The following is a 15,761-nucleotide window of genomic DNA, read 5'->3' as shown; positions in this document are numbered from 1 at the left end:
GAGGTTGGAGGAAGTTAAGTGAATTCCTTGAGGTCACATGAACTGATCAAGGCTTGAATTTCAAACCCAGGTCCTCTGACTCCAAAGCCATTGTCTTCTCCATTACAACACACTGTCTTCAAGTCTTGAGGCTTCAGTTTCAACCCCTAGCTCCACCACCTATTAATCCTGGAACCCAGGAGAAGTCTTTTCACTTCTCTGAGACTCAATTTTCCTTAAAGAAAATGGAAAGAATGCCTCCACCAAGTCAGACACTTCCAAGGTTAGTGGGAGGAGCAAAAGAGGTGATTGATGGGAATGTTCACAGTAACTCTAGAGTGCATTATTCTTATGCGGATTCATTTCAAAGAATCTCTGACTTCACCCACCTGTATGTTCCCTCTGACGATACAAATAGAGGATGTTCTGTTTGATGAGTCATCATAGCCACAACAATCATTCCCTGCTGGCCAGGTGACCTGGCTGTCTTTGGAAGGATATACACATTCATTCACCTGCTTGTTGTCCTCACAGCTTTCCCAGTTTGTTAAGACCTGCCCATCTTTGAGAGCCCCAGGATCACCTCCTTACCACAATGCATCAGAAGGGAAATTCTGCGAAGACTACTGAATACTAGCCACAATAGATAAGTCTTAAAATGTGTCTTGTAGGAGGGGAGAACTATCAAGAAATCCACAAATGAAGGGGTTCTGTATAATATCAGATTGAGGTGTAGAGTCCTGAGCTGTTAAATTATTTGGGAATAATTTCAATTTTCATTTTAAAATGTCAAAGTGTATATATACATTTCTTAGACTACATCAGTCATTGAAGAAGTAATTTACTAAGCATTTAGTAAGTGCCCAGGCCTGCTGTAGGAATAATGGAGGGAAAGGAAGGTCCAGGGAAGGAACAGGTAGTTATAAGAGAAATAGAAGCAGTCTCTACCTGACTCAAGTACCTACAATGTAGTTGGGAACACAAGAAACAATTACAGGACAAGCCTGAGTCATTTACAATCAATAGCTAACAATGTAGAACACGTGCTGAATGTTTTTGTGCAAGGTTCTGTTGAAAGGAAAATTCTTTGTTTGGGTTTTTACCCTGACTAACGAGGCAAAACTCAGGACAAAGAGAATTGAAAGGAGTTACTTATACAGACGTCATGGCAGCCACATATTTCAGTCTGATCACCGGACATCAGCAATGACTTCAAGGTAGGGCCAGCTTTTATGGATAACTTTTGTAATGAGATAAAGACAATTCAGATAGGCCAGCTTCAGCAAAAGAGTTTAGACCCTTGAATCTTAGTGAGTTCCTTCCCAAAGTGGCAAGTACAGGACAAACATCACAGGTAGGGATACAGGGGCTCAGTAAATAGAACACCCAGCCTGGAGTCAGGGAGACTCACCTTCCAGAAGTCAAATAGGGCCTCAGATATTTACTAGCTGTGTGACCCTGGGCAAGTCTCTTAACCCTGTTTGCCTCAGTTTGCTCATCTGTAAAATGAGCAGGAGAAGGAAATAGCAAACCACTCCAGTATCTTTGCCAAGAAAACCCCAAATGGGGTCATAAAGACTGAAAACAACTAAACAATAAGGGGTATGCAACAAAGAATAGGTAATGTAAAAAGCTGCAGACTCAGTATTGCCTCCTCTAAAACTGACTGACAAGCAGGGATGGGAACAATGGGTCACTGAGTCAACATAACTTTCAATAGTATCTTTGTGCCTGGAACACATTCTCATCTTAGCTCTGCTTCTCAGAATCTTTTGTTGTTGATGATGATGTTATTGTTATTTAATCATTTCGGTCATGTCCAACTCTACGTGACCTCATTTGGGGTTTTCTTGGCAAAGATACTGGAGTGGTTTGCCATTTTCTTCTCCAGCTCATTTTACAGATGAGGAAATGAGGCAAACAGGGTTAAGTGACTTGCCCAGGGTCACACAGCTAGTGAGAGTCTGAGGCCAGATGGGAAGTCAGGAAGACTCATCTTCCTGACTCCAGGCCAGGAGCTCTATCCACTATACCACCAAACTTATAATCTCTACTTTCCTTCAAAGCCCAGCACAAACGTTACCTTGTATATGTGTCCTTTCTGGATTTTCCCAGGTGCTAGTGTCTCCTTCACCCAAAAAAAACACTTTGCCTTCTGTTTATTTTGTACATACTTATATGTGTTCATATCATCTCTCTCCAACAGACCAGACGGCGCAAGCACTGTTTCGTTTATGCATTTCTATACCCCTGGAATACACTGGATGCTTAATAAATGCTTGGTTTTTTGATTGATTGCTATAGTGGTAAGCTCAGGGTGAGCTGGAATAGTCAGTGAAAGCTTCATAGATAGGATGAGGGCAAAGGAAATCAGAATATTAGAATGATAGAACCAGAATGTCACAGCTTAGAATGAAATGGGCCTTAGATGAAAAATCATTGAGTACTCCCTCAAACCTTACAAATCACAGCTAGAAGGAACCATAGAGGCCCTTTAGTTGAACCCCATCATTTTACCTCCTCATTACAGGAAAAGCAACTAAGGCCCAGAGAGGGGAGGTCACTTGCCCAAATTAGTGGCAGCACTAAGAAAGATGGTAAGTTTTTTGCGTTTGTGTGTGTATATGTGTGTGTGTGTGTGTTTACTGTACCAGCATACTGGTTTTCTGGCTGGATTGACAGCTCCTGTCAAAAGAAAGTGTTTTCAAGGATACTTCATTCCCTGCACTAAAAAACCCAACCTGTCACAGCTAACTGTCTAAGCAAAATTGGCATGTGAAAGCCTAATAAAAGAAACCATTAAATCTGCAGGTGGAAAGTCACGGTCTCTCTATCTATAAAACAAAAGGACAGCCAATTAAGAGATCTGCTGATTAGTGAATTTGTCTTGCTCTCTTTAGAGCTAAATTGATATTAACTCTAGGGAGAGGTGAGGGATAATGATCTGGATGGTCTTTGACAAACTAATTCTGGTTTTACCACCTTGTTGGCATTCTGGGGGAGCCTCTGTCTTCTCTTTGATTAAATACCATTTCCACTAGAGCTAGGCCAGCTCACTGAGAATTTGTGTTTATCACCACAATCTGGGCCCCATCTAACTTTCTGGCTACTCCATTAAGTGAGCTCTCTGGTCCAGTCAAACTGGTCATATGAGCCTGCTTACTTCCTTCCCTTTTAGTAATTTTGCTCTCTAGGGATATATTTTCTCATCTGTGAAATAAGAAATGGGTACCATCCCTCCGTCCTCTCCCTGTTCAGTCACCGTGCGGTCATTTTTTTCAGTCATGTCCAACTCTTCATGACCCCATTTGGGGTTTCCTTGGCAGAGACACTGGAGTGATTGGCCAGCCATTTCCTTCTCCATCTTTTCCTCTCTTTAGCTCCCTTCTAGTTCTGACGTTCTACAACTCCAGGTTGTTCTTCCTCTCAAAAAGCTTTTGGGAAACCTTTAAGACCCTCAAACCTCACCTCTTCTGTGAAGCCATGACTGAACCATCACCCCAAAGAAGCCCCTACAGATTTCTCCCTCTGCTAAATTCCCAGCCACCCTCTTTCCATACCACTCATTTGGCAATTCTAGCAATTACAATTGCTCACATTTATGTAGCACTTTGCTATTGACAAATTGGAAACAACTCTATGAGGTAGGCAATGTGGGCATTATACTCCCTGGCTAGATGGTATAGTACATAGAGCTCTTGGCCTGCAGTCCAGAAGAGCTGAGTTCAAATCCTGCTTCAGACACTTACCAGATGTGTCCCTGGGCAAGTTGCTTAATTCTTGTCTACCTTGGTTTCCTCAACTGCAAAATAGGAATGCTAATAGCATAATGTTGTTGTGAGAATGAGACAATATTTATAAAGCACTTAGCACATACTAGGCACTTAATAAATAATTGTTCCCTTCCTCATTTTACAGAAGAAGGAACAGGGGAATCAGAAAGGTCACGTCTTGCCTAAATTCACAATACTGGTGAATGTCAGACACCCAAACTAGAGAATCACACTCTGCTTCTTAACAGTTTTTGTATTAATATCTTGTTTTTGTTTTTTTGCTTGGGCCATGGGGTTAAGGGACTTGCCCAGGGTCACACAGCTAGTAAGTGTTATGTGTCTGAGGCCAGATTTGAACTCAGGTCCTCATGAATCCAGGGCTGGTGCTCTATCCACTGTGCCACCTACCTGCCCCTATATTAATATCTTAATATGTGATTTAAGTCACATATAGATGTTTTATTTTGTTTCTCTACTGATGTCTACCTCTGATGCCTTTATAATGAGGGACAATCCTCACATGGAAAAGGCTAGGGAGCCTGCTTCCAGAAAAGTATGCGAACATGCAACAGAAGTATCCTATTCTCCAATTTGAACCATGCACCTTAGTCACACTATAAGTGGCTCCAGTCTGCTAACCACACTGTGAAGACAAACCTTTTTGTTTGGCATTGGAGGTGGAATTAGGGTCCAAAAAGCACCAATCAGTAAAAATGAATCCCTTGCCTTTGATTTGGGTCTTTGCTGTAGAGAGAGAGGCCTAGAGCACACCCTCTCCGAGGCCAACATGTGGCCTCTGCTATTGGACTCCTTGCATTCCTTCTGTCCTGCTTTGAGGTGAAGGAGTAGTGGAAGCAGTTTTTGACTCCAAAAGGTCAGAATGGCAAGCCATCAGAGGTCTGGAAGCTGAAGTCTATGCCAGGTGTTTTGGCCAGCCAGACCAGTAGCAAAGTCCCAAGGAATGAATGGTAGCTTAAGACACGGAAATATCCAGCAAATCTGTTGAATTTAGAAGTAAACTTGACTGGCGAGTACTACTATGTAGAAGCTTGTATTAACTTTGAGTTCACTCTCCCCAGGAACCAACTTGCTATAGCTTTGCAGTAAATATCCTTTTGTAAAATAGAACTGACATCAATTCATTAAATGAATTTTACAACTCATTACTGGAAGTTAACAGTGAAGGAATGCAACAGTATGAGTTCTTGAGCCAATAGCATTAAAGAAAGACTTCCCCAAACCCCCCACTCACCCAGGAGTACTCAAGAACCCTGAGGGGGAGATGTAGCCAGGCTTACTCTAATAAAGTAAGTTTAGGGTCCTGATATACCTTGTCATGGCATGGAGATGATCCCAAATGCTCCGAGGCATACACCCTAACAGGTCCTCCCAATCTGAAAAGGCTTCAACAGACCATACACATCTCTTGTCTAAAAACCAGTCCAGGTAGGTAAAGTCAGACATGTAGTCTCATTACCAGATAAATGACCACCAGGTAAGGAAATATTTTGAGCCACAGTAACTAGTGAACACATTTCTATAACAATTTCAGTTTTACCAAGGGCGTTATTCACAACAACCTTGAGAGAAGGGATAAGTCCTCATTATATAACAAGTAACTGAAACTCAGAAAGGTTAAGTGATTTGCCCAGGGTCATTTAGCTAACAAGGGTCAGAGAGCAGGATTTGAACCCAGGTTTCCTTGTGATCCCATTTGAGGTTTTCTTGGCAAAGATTTGCCAAGTGATTTGCCATTTCCTTCTCCAGCTCATTTTACAGATGAGGAAGTTGAGGCCAACAGGGTTAAGTGACCTGCTCAGGGTCACACACCTAGTAAGTATCTGAGGCCAGATTTGAAGTCAGGAAGACTCATCTTCCTGACTCCAGGACAGGAGCTCTATCCACTGTGCCACCTAGCTGCCCTCACTTCTGACTAAAGATCTTTCATTCTTTCCATTATATCAGGCTATCATTTGATAGCCTGATAAAATAGTTGTAATGTGCATTAGTGGAGAGAGAGACGTTCACGCTTTGCCCAGCTCAAGCGCCTCATCCAGAAATCTGAGAAAACCTTTATGCCAAGAAAACAGGCACTAACTCCCTCCCTCTGGCAAACAAACAATTCACAATAACATGGATAATTTTACTGAAAGATAGAAAAAATAAAATCTATTGATCAAACAATTCTCACTCCCCAGAAAGCTCCACAAAACATATTTCCCAAGGTCATTCATAGTCCCTGGAAGGGAGGCTTCTATGCAAAGTACTCTATGAAATCCTCATTACACTGCTGCTCTCTGCTGGTTTGTACTGGTCAGTCAGGACCAGCAGGTACTAGGGCTGAGCAGGTTTTTCAACGAAAGCCTTCCTGTGGAGAGGAGGATGGGGGAAAGGTTTCACTTGACCTCCCTGATGAAGGCTTTGGAATAGGGTTTACAGAAAAATTATAGTATGAAAAAGCAAAGGCAGTCAGCTGGAGATGCAGCTCTTGGAACAAAAAAGTCTCTTCTGTCTCAGTTGCTGAAGGAGATGCCAAGTTCAAAAGCCAGCAGTCTCTGAAGGGGAGGAGGCAGCACAGCTAAGTGGGGTATGAAGTGAGAGGTCTGAGCAAGGAGGCAAAGTCTGGGTTCAAGAATTAAGAATGAATGCAAAAGCACTTATTAACTGGTTACTGTATGCCAGGTCTAGTGTTCAGTGCTAGACGTACAACTATAAAAAAAAAAAAGGAAGCTAGGTCCTGCCCTCAAAGACCTTACATTTGAATGGGGAGAGCAACGCATGGAAGTGTTGTAGCAAAAGAAGAATTTTTGGCCAAAGAAGCCGCAGGCACAGTGACTGTCAGTAGACTGACACGTCTTTTCTGGAAATGATAGTGTTGATGTGATGACTGCCTCAGAGCTAAAGAGGGAGGAAAAACACGAAGGGGTGGAGTAACTGAAGATGGCCAGAGGGAAGGGCTGTGATATAAAGGAACATTAAGGTTAGAGTCAGATTAGGGGGTTCCAACCCTAGCTCCAACATGTCCTATATGTGTGACCACCACAATCCACTTAACTTGTCTGTTCTCAATTTTTGCCACCTCCTTCCTCTCAGCACAAGACTGAGTCTCATGGTTTTCTAGAAAGTTGATATGGTGCATTATGAGGAACCTCATCATCAAGAACCTTATTATCCTTCAAGATGGAAACAGCCTTGGGATCCAGACCTCTGCAATACCCTCTATCCCTCTGATTGGAGGAGGAGTGAAGATCTCCTCCCAAAACCTCCAACAAGGAGGGTACCAGCCAGTGATCTCTTTCCCACTCAGCTGCAGTTCTTTGGACTTGTCCATCATGCCCCCCTCGCTGGATCTCTTCCTCCCCTTTTCAGCTTCCTTTGTGTATTGTCTGTCCCCCATTCCATTGGAAGTATCCCCAGTGCTTAGCACAGTGCATGCCACAGTAAGTGCTTAATAAATATTTATAGATTTTTTTCCCTATACCTCAAAGCTCCGCAACATCATCCTCCATTTATTCTTCTACTTCACTCACTGGAAAAGATGTATTCCATTTCATCCAGGTCAGCCCCTTGTACTTTTGATTCCATTTGTGGGTGAACCCCAAATCTCTCTCTCTCTCTCTCTCTCTCTCTCTCTCTCTCTCTCTCTCTCTCTCTCATTAACTTATCTCTCTCCAGATGACTTCTCAATCTGTCATTTCTCCTAATCTCCAGTCTCTCATTCACAATTACCTGCTATGCATCTCCACCTGGACGTCCTATAGCCACTTCGAGTTCGATATATCCAAAAGATAACTCCATCTCTCTTCCCACAAATTCTCTTCTTAACTTTATTCTTTCTGTTGAGGGCACCCAAACCCCGCAGAAATTACTCAGTGAATTCTTTGTTCATATTTTGGGTTTACTTATCGGTAGTATTGTTATTTCCCTCAGTAGAATGTAACTTCCTTGAGGGCAAGGAATGTTAATTTTTGTCTTTGTATAATAGGGATTTAGAGCATACAAAGCATGCATCCGCTCACTGGACTGATGCAGCTTTCTTATCTACAGCTGCCAAGAAGCTTGCTTTTAGAAGAGTCTTGATGACATGTAAGGGAGAGTCATTAGAGAAATAGTAGAACATTCATAGACACGCTAACGACATGGTGAATGGAAGACTCCTTGATTGGCCTGGAAGTGGCCAAAAGACCTTAGTTGATTTCTTACACATCTCTCTTACCTCAGCCCCTTTGGCTGCTCTACTCATAGACTCCCTTTGTCACAGGCTCTGGTGAGAAACAATGCTCTAAAAAAGATGAGGTTCAGCAGTACAATGATCCAAGACTTTCCCAAAGGACTAAAGAGGAAGCATACCAGAGAAAGAACTGATATTGTTTGAATACAAACTGATGCATGCTATTTTTCACTTTCTTTCTTCCATTCTTTTTTTATTTGAGTCTTCTTGTACAAAATGACTAATATGGAAATGTTTTACATGATTGCACATGTATAACCTATATCTGATTGTTTGCCGTCACAGGGAAGGGGAAGGGGAGGGAAGGAAGGGAGGAATAGAATTTGGAACTCAAAACTTTTTTTAAACATTTAAAAATTGTTTTAACATGTAATTGGGGGAAAATTTTATATATATATATATATATGTATATGTGTGTTTCTATATATATACATACACATACACATACATATACATATATACACATACATACACATACACACATATATACGGCCTTAGGTCCTTTCCCCTATCTAAGGCATGTTGCCCCATTAAACGGGCCTTCATTCTTGGCCTCTGCATTTGTCCTTTTCTGTTCTAACTAAAAGGCATGAAGTCTCTGACTATGTGAATTTTATTTTTGGTTGTTTTTTTGTTTGGTTTGGTTTTGTTTTGGTTAGGCAATGGGGTAAAGTGACTTGCCCAGGGTCACACAGCTAGTAAGTATTATGTGTCTGAGACCAGATTTGAACTCAGGTCCTCCTGAATCCAGGGCTGGTGCTCTGTCCACTGCTCCACCTAGCTGCCCCCCTGACTATGTGAATTTTAAAGGTCAGGAGAGTGAGCTACCATATAGTCCAGGTTGAATTTTGCAACCAGCCCAGTACTGATATCTCAAGGAACATGTTATGACCTTCAAGAACGACCTTCTGGACCCAGGCCAACAGAAGCTGAGATGAGAACTCATGTTGCAGTGGAGCCACATATGGGTACAGATTTGGTCAAACCAATGCTATGCGGGAACGAAGCTAAGTTTTGAGTTTACTACCCTCCCCCCCACAACATACACATACATACACGTAAAGAGGTAAAATATGGTAGAGAACGCCACAAAGGTGGTGGAAGAAATGTTTGCACTTTTGTTATTGCTATATCTTTGAAGTAAATATCCCTTTGTTAAAGCTAATTGATGTTAACTGGTAAAATGGAACTGGGGATGAGTCACAGGCACCTAACAAAAACTGGAATGTAATTTGTGAGGGCTTGGAGAAGAACTTTCCAAAACCCTGAGGTTCTGTGAAGGAAAGACGCAGCAGCCTGACTCTGGGAGAGTGAGCCAGAGGGTGCTCAACACTTTTGTTTCCTTATCTCTGAGCAGAAGGCCTTCCACTCAGTAGGTCATCAAATGTTTATTGAATCCAAATCTCTTTGAGCTTCCTTTTCCCAATATGTAAAATAGAAGATAATACTTGCTGCTGCTGACCTCCTACAGTTATTGTTAGGAAAGCACTTTGTAAATTTTAGAGCTCCATAGAAATGTGAATTGTTCTTTTATATTCACCATATTATCAAAGTAGCAGCAAAAGGAAGAGGAGCACAGAATCCCAGAATTTCTGAGTTGGACAGGACCTCAGCAGTCATCTAGTCTAACCCACGCCCTGAAAAGAATCCCCATGATAACATACCTGACAAGGGATTATCCACATTGCTCAGTCAGACAGTAAGTGCCCACTATATGCCAGGCACTATGCTAAGCACCACAGATACAAAAAGAGGCAAAAGATGTAGTCTCACATTTCCAACTGTCTATCAGGCATCTGGAACTGGATGTCCCATAAACATTTTACACTCAACACGTCCAAAACTGAATTCATTCTTTTTCCCCCTAAAACCTCCACCCTTCACACTATTTGAACATGTAAGTTTAAATATGAGCAGCCAGAGTTCACCTGCAAATGTCTCCTGAATCCTCTGCATTTGGAAACTAGCCTCCGCTGCCACCATCCTCATTCATTTTCCTGGCAGTTGTGGAATCTGCATGGTAGTGGATAGCCTTATGCAATCTTCATCCTTTTCTATTCCTAGGACCTGACTTCATTATGTTGACAGGTCCCCTGTGGTAATCTCCAAGCCTATCAGTGCAACAGGAGGCACAGCCTGGGTAAGTTTACAATGGGGTCCCTTTCTTCTGTGCCAAGTAAAAATTCCAAGAGACAAAGCTTCCATGTGTTAAAAATCAATTTATTAATTAGGCTGGCCAGTCATCAATGAATTGATGGTCAATGATTGTCTCAGTAATCAAAAACAAAAAGGCAAGGTCTTGAGTCACCTTAAATCTTCTTGTTTCCCTTCTGACAGGTTCCTCCCCTAACAAGTGAACGGCAACCCTGATTGGCAGATACTTAACGAGGAGGTAGGCCAAAAGCTCTTAGCCCCCCCAGACGACCACATGGGGGGTGCGGGGAGGAGTAGTCATCTGAGAAATGAGGCTTGGTCATGAGTTTTGAGCCCCCTCTAGCAGAGATGGCCTTTTGACAGAGAAGGGAATATTACAAATTAATATTAATAATCAAATGATATAGTTTTGGGGGCAGCTAGGTGGCAAAGTGGATAGAGCACCGGCCCTGGATTCAGGAGGACCTGAGTTCAAATCTGGCCTCAGACACATAACACTTACTAGCTGTGTGACCCTGGGCAAGTCACTTAACCCCATTGCCTAACCAAAAACAAAAACAAACAAACAAAAGAAAAACAAAGCAAATGAAATAGCATTAAAATGAATTTTCCTCACTTGTTTTCCCACCTGTGCTTCCGATTATATTCCATTTTCTTGGGAATGGTAGGAATGAGAAACTTGACTCTAGTCTTACACTTCCCTGTTATTCAGTATCATTCAAACCATCTAGCCAAAAGGGCTGAGGTAAGAGAGATGTGTAAGAAATCAACTAAGGTCTTTTGGCCACTTCCAGGCCAATCAAGGAGTCTTCCATCCACCATGTTGTTAGCGTGTCTATGAATGTTCTACTGTTTCTCTAAGGACTCTCCCTTACATGTCATCAAGACTCTTCTAAAATTCACATAGTTGGGGGGCAGATACCAGCCCTGGATTCAGGAGGACCTGAGTTCAAATCTGGTCTCAGATTTGATGGTCTCATTTAGAGGAGGCACCCCTCGTTTAGAGGGGTAATGGAAAGAGCCCAGGCCAGAGAGTCAGAGCCCCAGTCCTGCTACTTATTACTTAGGCAAGTCACTTTTTATGTCTGAGCCTGAGTCAGTAAAAGGAGAGTAGTAGCATGCACACTACCCATAGCACAGAGGTATTGTGAAGAAAGTGCTTATAATCTATAAAATACCATAGAAATGCCAGCTGTTATTCATTCAACAATCGTTTTTTAAGTACCTACTATATACAGTTGGGGACAGCTAGGTGGTGCAGTGGATAGAGCACTGGACCTGGAGTCAGGAGGACCTGAGTTCAAATGTGACCTCAGACACTTACTAGCTATGTGACCTTGGGCAAGCCACTTAACCCTGTTTGCCTCAGTTTCCTCATCTGTAAAATGAGCTGGAGAAGAAAATGGCAAACCGCTCCAGTATCTTTGCCCAGAAAACCCCAAACGGGGTCATGAAGAGTTGGACATGACTGAACGAGAACAACAACAACAATACAGTCTTAGTACACTGAGACTTCTGGGATCGTCCATGTTACCTTCCATTCAAGCCTTCCTTCAATGTCTCACGTGGACCGCAGGGTGACCCTGCGTTCTCAAAGGCTATGCCAGCAAAAGCCCACATTCTGGCAAGACCTACCAAGTCGGAAGGGCCTCCCACATAGGCCTGGTAACGGACGATGAGTCTGTCATCTCAGCATCTTTCCTTGCTACGTTCAGAGATACTCCTAAGCAAAAAGCCGGCCCGCAGAAACTCTCGAACACCACTTACTGAGGTTGTATGAGGATAGGAGGTGACTCTACATTGACGAGGGGAGTGCTCTCACTGATGAAATTATAGATTCTTGAAGTATGGGAGATCATAGATCTAGTAAGTGACAGGACTGGGACTCAGACCCAGATTTTCCAGGTTCCATTTCTTTTTTTCATACAGCTCAGTCTGTCTGAGTGAAGCTAAATTGCTTATATCCCCTTTGTCGTTGCTGCAGTTTTTGTCATTTTTCAGTCATTTCTGACTCTCTGTGACTCCTTTTAGGGTTTTCTTGGGAAAGATACTGGAGTGGTTGGCCATTTTCTTCTCTAGCTCATTTTACAGATGAGGAAACTGAGGCAGAGTTAAGTGACTTGCCCAGGGTAGCACAGCTAGTAAGTATCTGAAGCCAGATTTGAACTCGGGTCTTCCTGACTACAGGCCCTGTGCTCTATCCACTGAGCTACCTAGTTTTCTCCCTTAAAAAGCTCCTAAATACAGGTGTGTGGGAATGAGTGTTATGTGTTCAGGGTAAGGGCGAAATAAAGATCTGAGTTCAGCTAAGACCACAAGTGGACCGAGCTATATTCAGCACAAGAATATGGAAAGAATTCTGGATTGACAGTCAGAAGATGAGGATTTGAATACAAGTTCCACTTTTGGTGAGATGTGTGACCTTGGGAAAAATCCCTCAGCCTGTCTGAGCCTCAGTTCCTCTGCCTCTGAGATCCCTCCCAGCTCTGGACCTGTGATCCTGTATGTATTGCCTCCCCCCCAGTTCCTAACACGAGGCCTTGCACACATCAGGCTGTAATGAAAGATGTGTCCAGTTGAATGATTGAATTGAACTCAATATGCTGAGGGCTTTTCCCACATCCAGTTGCCAAAGTAAAAGACTCTCAGGTCTTAATTTTTAATACAAATGAGGTCACTAGAGGGCACCATTGCCACACTTATGTCTCCAGTACCTAGAATTGGTTTCTCCTAGAGGGAGCCAGTAGTCTTCTATTCTGGGAAAAGAGGTTGAGCTTCTTACACCCAAAATGTATGGCTTTCAGGCATCAAAACAACTAGAGGTACCATAGCAGAAAGAACATTGGCCTGGAATGAAGACCTGGAGTTAAGTCCACAAGTGGGAAGGGACCTCGTTGGTCTTTGCGCCTGACCCACCCGCACCCCAAACTAGAATCTCTACTTCAAAATTCCCAGTAAAGTAGCCATTCATCTTCTGATTGAGAACTCTCATTGAGAGATGACTCTCTGTCTCCCCAGGCAGCCAATTCTAGCTGTTAGTAAATTTTCACTGACATCAAACCTCACTGTATCTCTCTGTAGCTTCAAACAATTGCTCAGAGCTCTGGGTCCCTAGGACCAAACAGGACAAGCCTAATCGTTCCTTCCACATGGCAGCCCTTCAAATATTTAGATGCAGCTATCACACCTAGAAGCCATGAAGTAGTGCAGTGCATAGCGCACTGGGCCTGGGCCTAGAGTCAGGAAGACCCATGTTTGAATCTGGTCTCAGACATTTGCTGCTGTGTTGACCTTGGGGCTATATACCTCCATTTCCTCCACTGTAAAATGAGGATAACAATACCACCTTTCATCAGAATAGTAATAGGAGCCCCTTTCAGGATTGCTATGAGAATCAAATGAGATATTTGTATCTGAGTGGTATATAGTAGGCACTTAATAAATGCTTGTTCCCTTCCCCCTGAGTCTTCTCCAAACTAAACATCCCGGTTCCTTTAACTGATGCTTATATGACATGGATGCAAGCCCCTTTACTAAACTGGATATTTTCTAGCTTATTAATATACTTATTAAATTATAATGCCCAGAAATGACTGCCACTTTCCAAGGCAGAGTACAGAAGAACTATCGCTTCTTTGCTCATAGAAGCTAGGTGGGCATTGGATTGAATGCTGGGCCTGGAGTCAAGAAGACCTGAGTTCAAATCTGACCTCAGACACTTACTAGCTATGTGACCCTGAGCGAGTCACTTAACCTTGTTTGCCTCAACTGTAAAATAGGGATAATGTGAGGATCAAATGAGAATAATTATGAAGCACTTGTCAGAGTATATAAAAGTTAGCTACCATTATTACTATTATCTGGCCTAAGTACTAGCTGTGTGACCTTGGACAGGTCTCTTAACCTCATTTACCTCAATTTCTTCAACTGTAAAACAGGCATAATAATAGCACCTACTTCCCAGGAGGAGGAAGTAAGACAGTGTTTGTCAAGAGCTTAGCACAGTGCCTGGCACTACATAAATGCTAGCTCTTAATATTTTTTTTTTTAGGCAATTGGGGTTAAGTGACTTCCCCAGGGTCACACCGCTATTAAGTGTCAAGTGTTTGGTCTAAGACCAGATTTGAACTCAGGTCCTCCTAACTTCAGGGCTGGTGCTCTATCCACTGTGCCACCTAGCTGCCCCTTCTTAGTATTATTTTAACACTTCCCAAGATCACATTTATTATTTGTATTCCCAGTATTTAGTACAGTGCCTGACTTATAGGAAGGGTTTAATAGATATTTATCTTATTATCATATCATATTGTTGGCTGTCATCTCCCACTACTGCCTCATACTGAGCTTGCAGTCTACTAAAACCCCGAGATCTTTTTCAGACTTTACCATTGAATGCTCCCTCCGTGGTCTGACACTTGTGAAGTCTTTAACTTTAACATGAGACTTTACATTTCTCTCTGTTACATTTCACATTTTTAGATTCAGCCCAACATTTTAGCCTATCAAGATGTTTTTGGACGCTGACACTCTTGTCCAGTGTATTAGCTATCCCTCCTAGCTTTGTGTCATCTGTAAATTTGATAGATATGTCACGTGTAACTTTGCTCTTTTCCAGTCATGTCTGATTCTTCATGACCCCATTTGGGATTTTCTTGGCAAAGAGTGGTTTGCCATTTCCTTCTCCAGCTCGTTTTACAGGTGAGGAAACTGAGGTAAACAGAGTTAAGGAACTTGCCCAGGGTCATACAGCTAGTAAGTATCTGAGGCCAGATTTGAATTTGGGAAGATGAGTCTTCCTGACTCCAAGGCTGGCACTCTGTGTGCTATGGTGTCACCTACCTACCCCATATATACCTTTATCCAAGTCATAAAAATGCAAAAGTGCTAGATTTGGAGTCATAGGACTTGGGTTTGAATCCCAGTTCTGCTATTTACTACCTCATGGGTAAATTATTTAACTTCTCTGGGCCTCAGTTCCTTATCCATAAAACAAGGGGGTAGGATTATATGGCCTCTAAGGTCTCTTCCAGCTCTATAGCTATGATTTGCTCTCAAACATAGATCTTCATTCCCATGAAGACTTCCCTCTAAAACGGCATCAAACCTCTAACTACTCTTTGAATCCAGATATTCCACCAATTCCATATCCATATAATTGCACTATCCTGTAGCTTATTTTTCCACATGAATAACTGAAATATTTTATCAAATACTTTGCTAAAACCTAAGTAAGTTATAATGACAGCATTCTTCTCACTTACCAGTTTAATCACTCTATCATAAAAGGAAATAAATTTAGCCCAACATAACCTGTTCTTAATGAAGCCATGCTGGCTCTGTGATTGTAGCTTCCTTTTCCAGGTGTTCACTAATCATCTCTTTAATGCTAGACCTTTCCCCCCGGGAATTAGTCAAGTCTACTGGCCTGTATATTCTCTTCTTTTTTTTTTTTTGAAAATTGTGACATTTGCCTTTCCTAGGTCCTGCAGTACCTCTGTCTTCTATTATCCATGATCTTTCCCATTTTTTTGACAATCACATCTGCCAATTCCTTAAGTATCCAACTATGTAGTTTTTCTTGCTACATTATTTTAATTCATTAAGAGCAATCAGGCACTCTCTTA

This window comes from Phascolarctos cinereus, unplaced genomic scaffold, assembly GCF_003287225.1.
Source record: "Phascolarctos cinereus isolate Bilbo 61053 unplaced genomic scaffold, phaCin_HiC Scaffold_2;HRSCAF=192, whole genome shotgun sequence".
In the NCBI taxonomy this organism is placed as follows: domain Eukaryota; kingdom Metazoa; phylum Chordata; class Mammalia; order Diprotodontia; family Phascolarctidae; genus Phascolarctos; species Phascolarctos cinereus.
The sequence above is the reverse complement of the archived record's forward strand: the minus strand, read 5'-3'. Positions refer to the sequence as shown.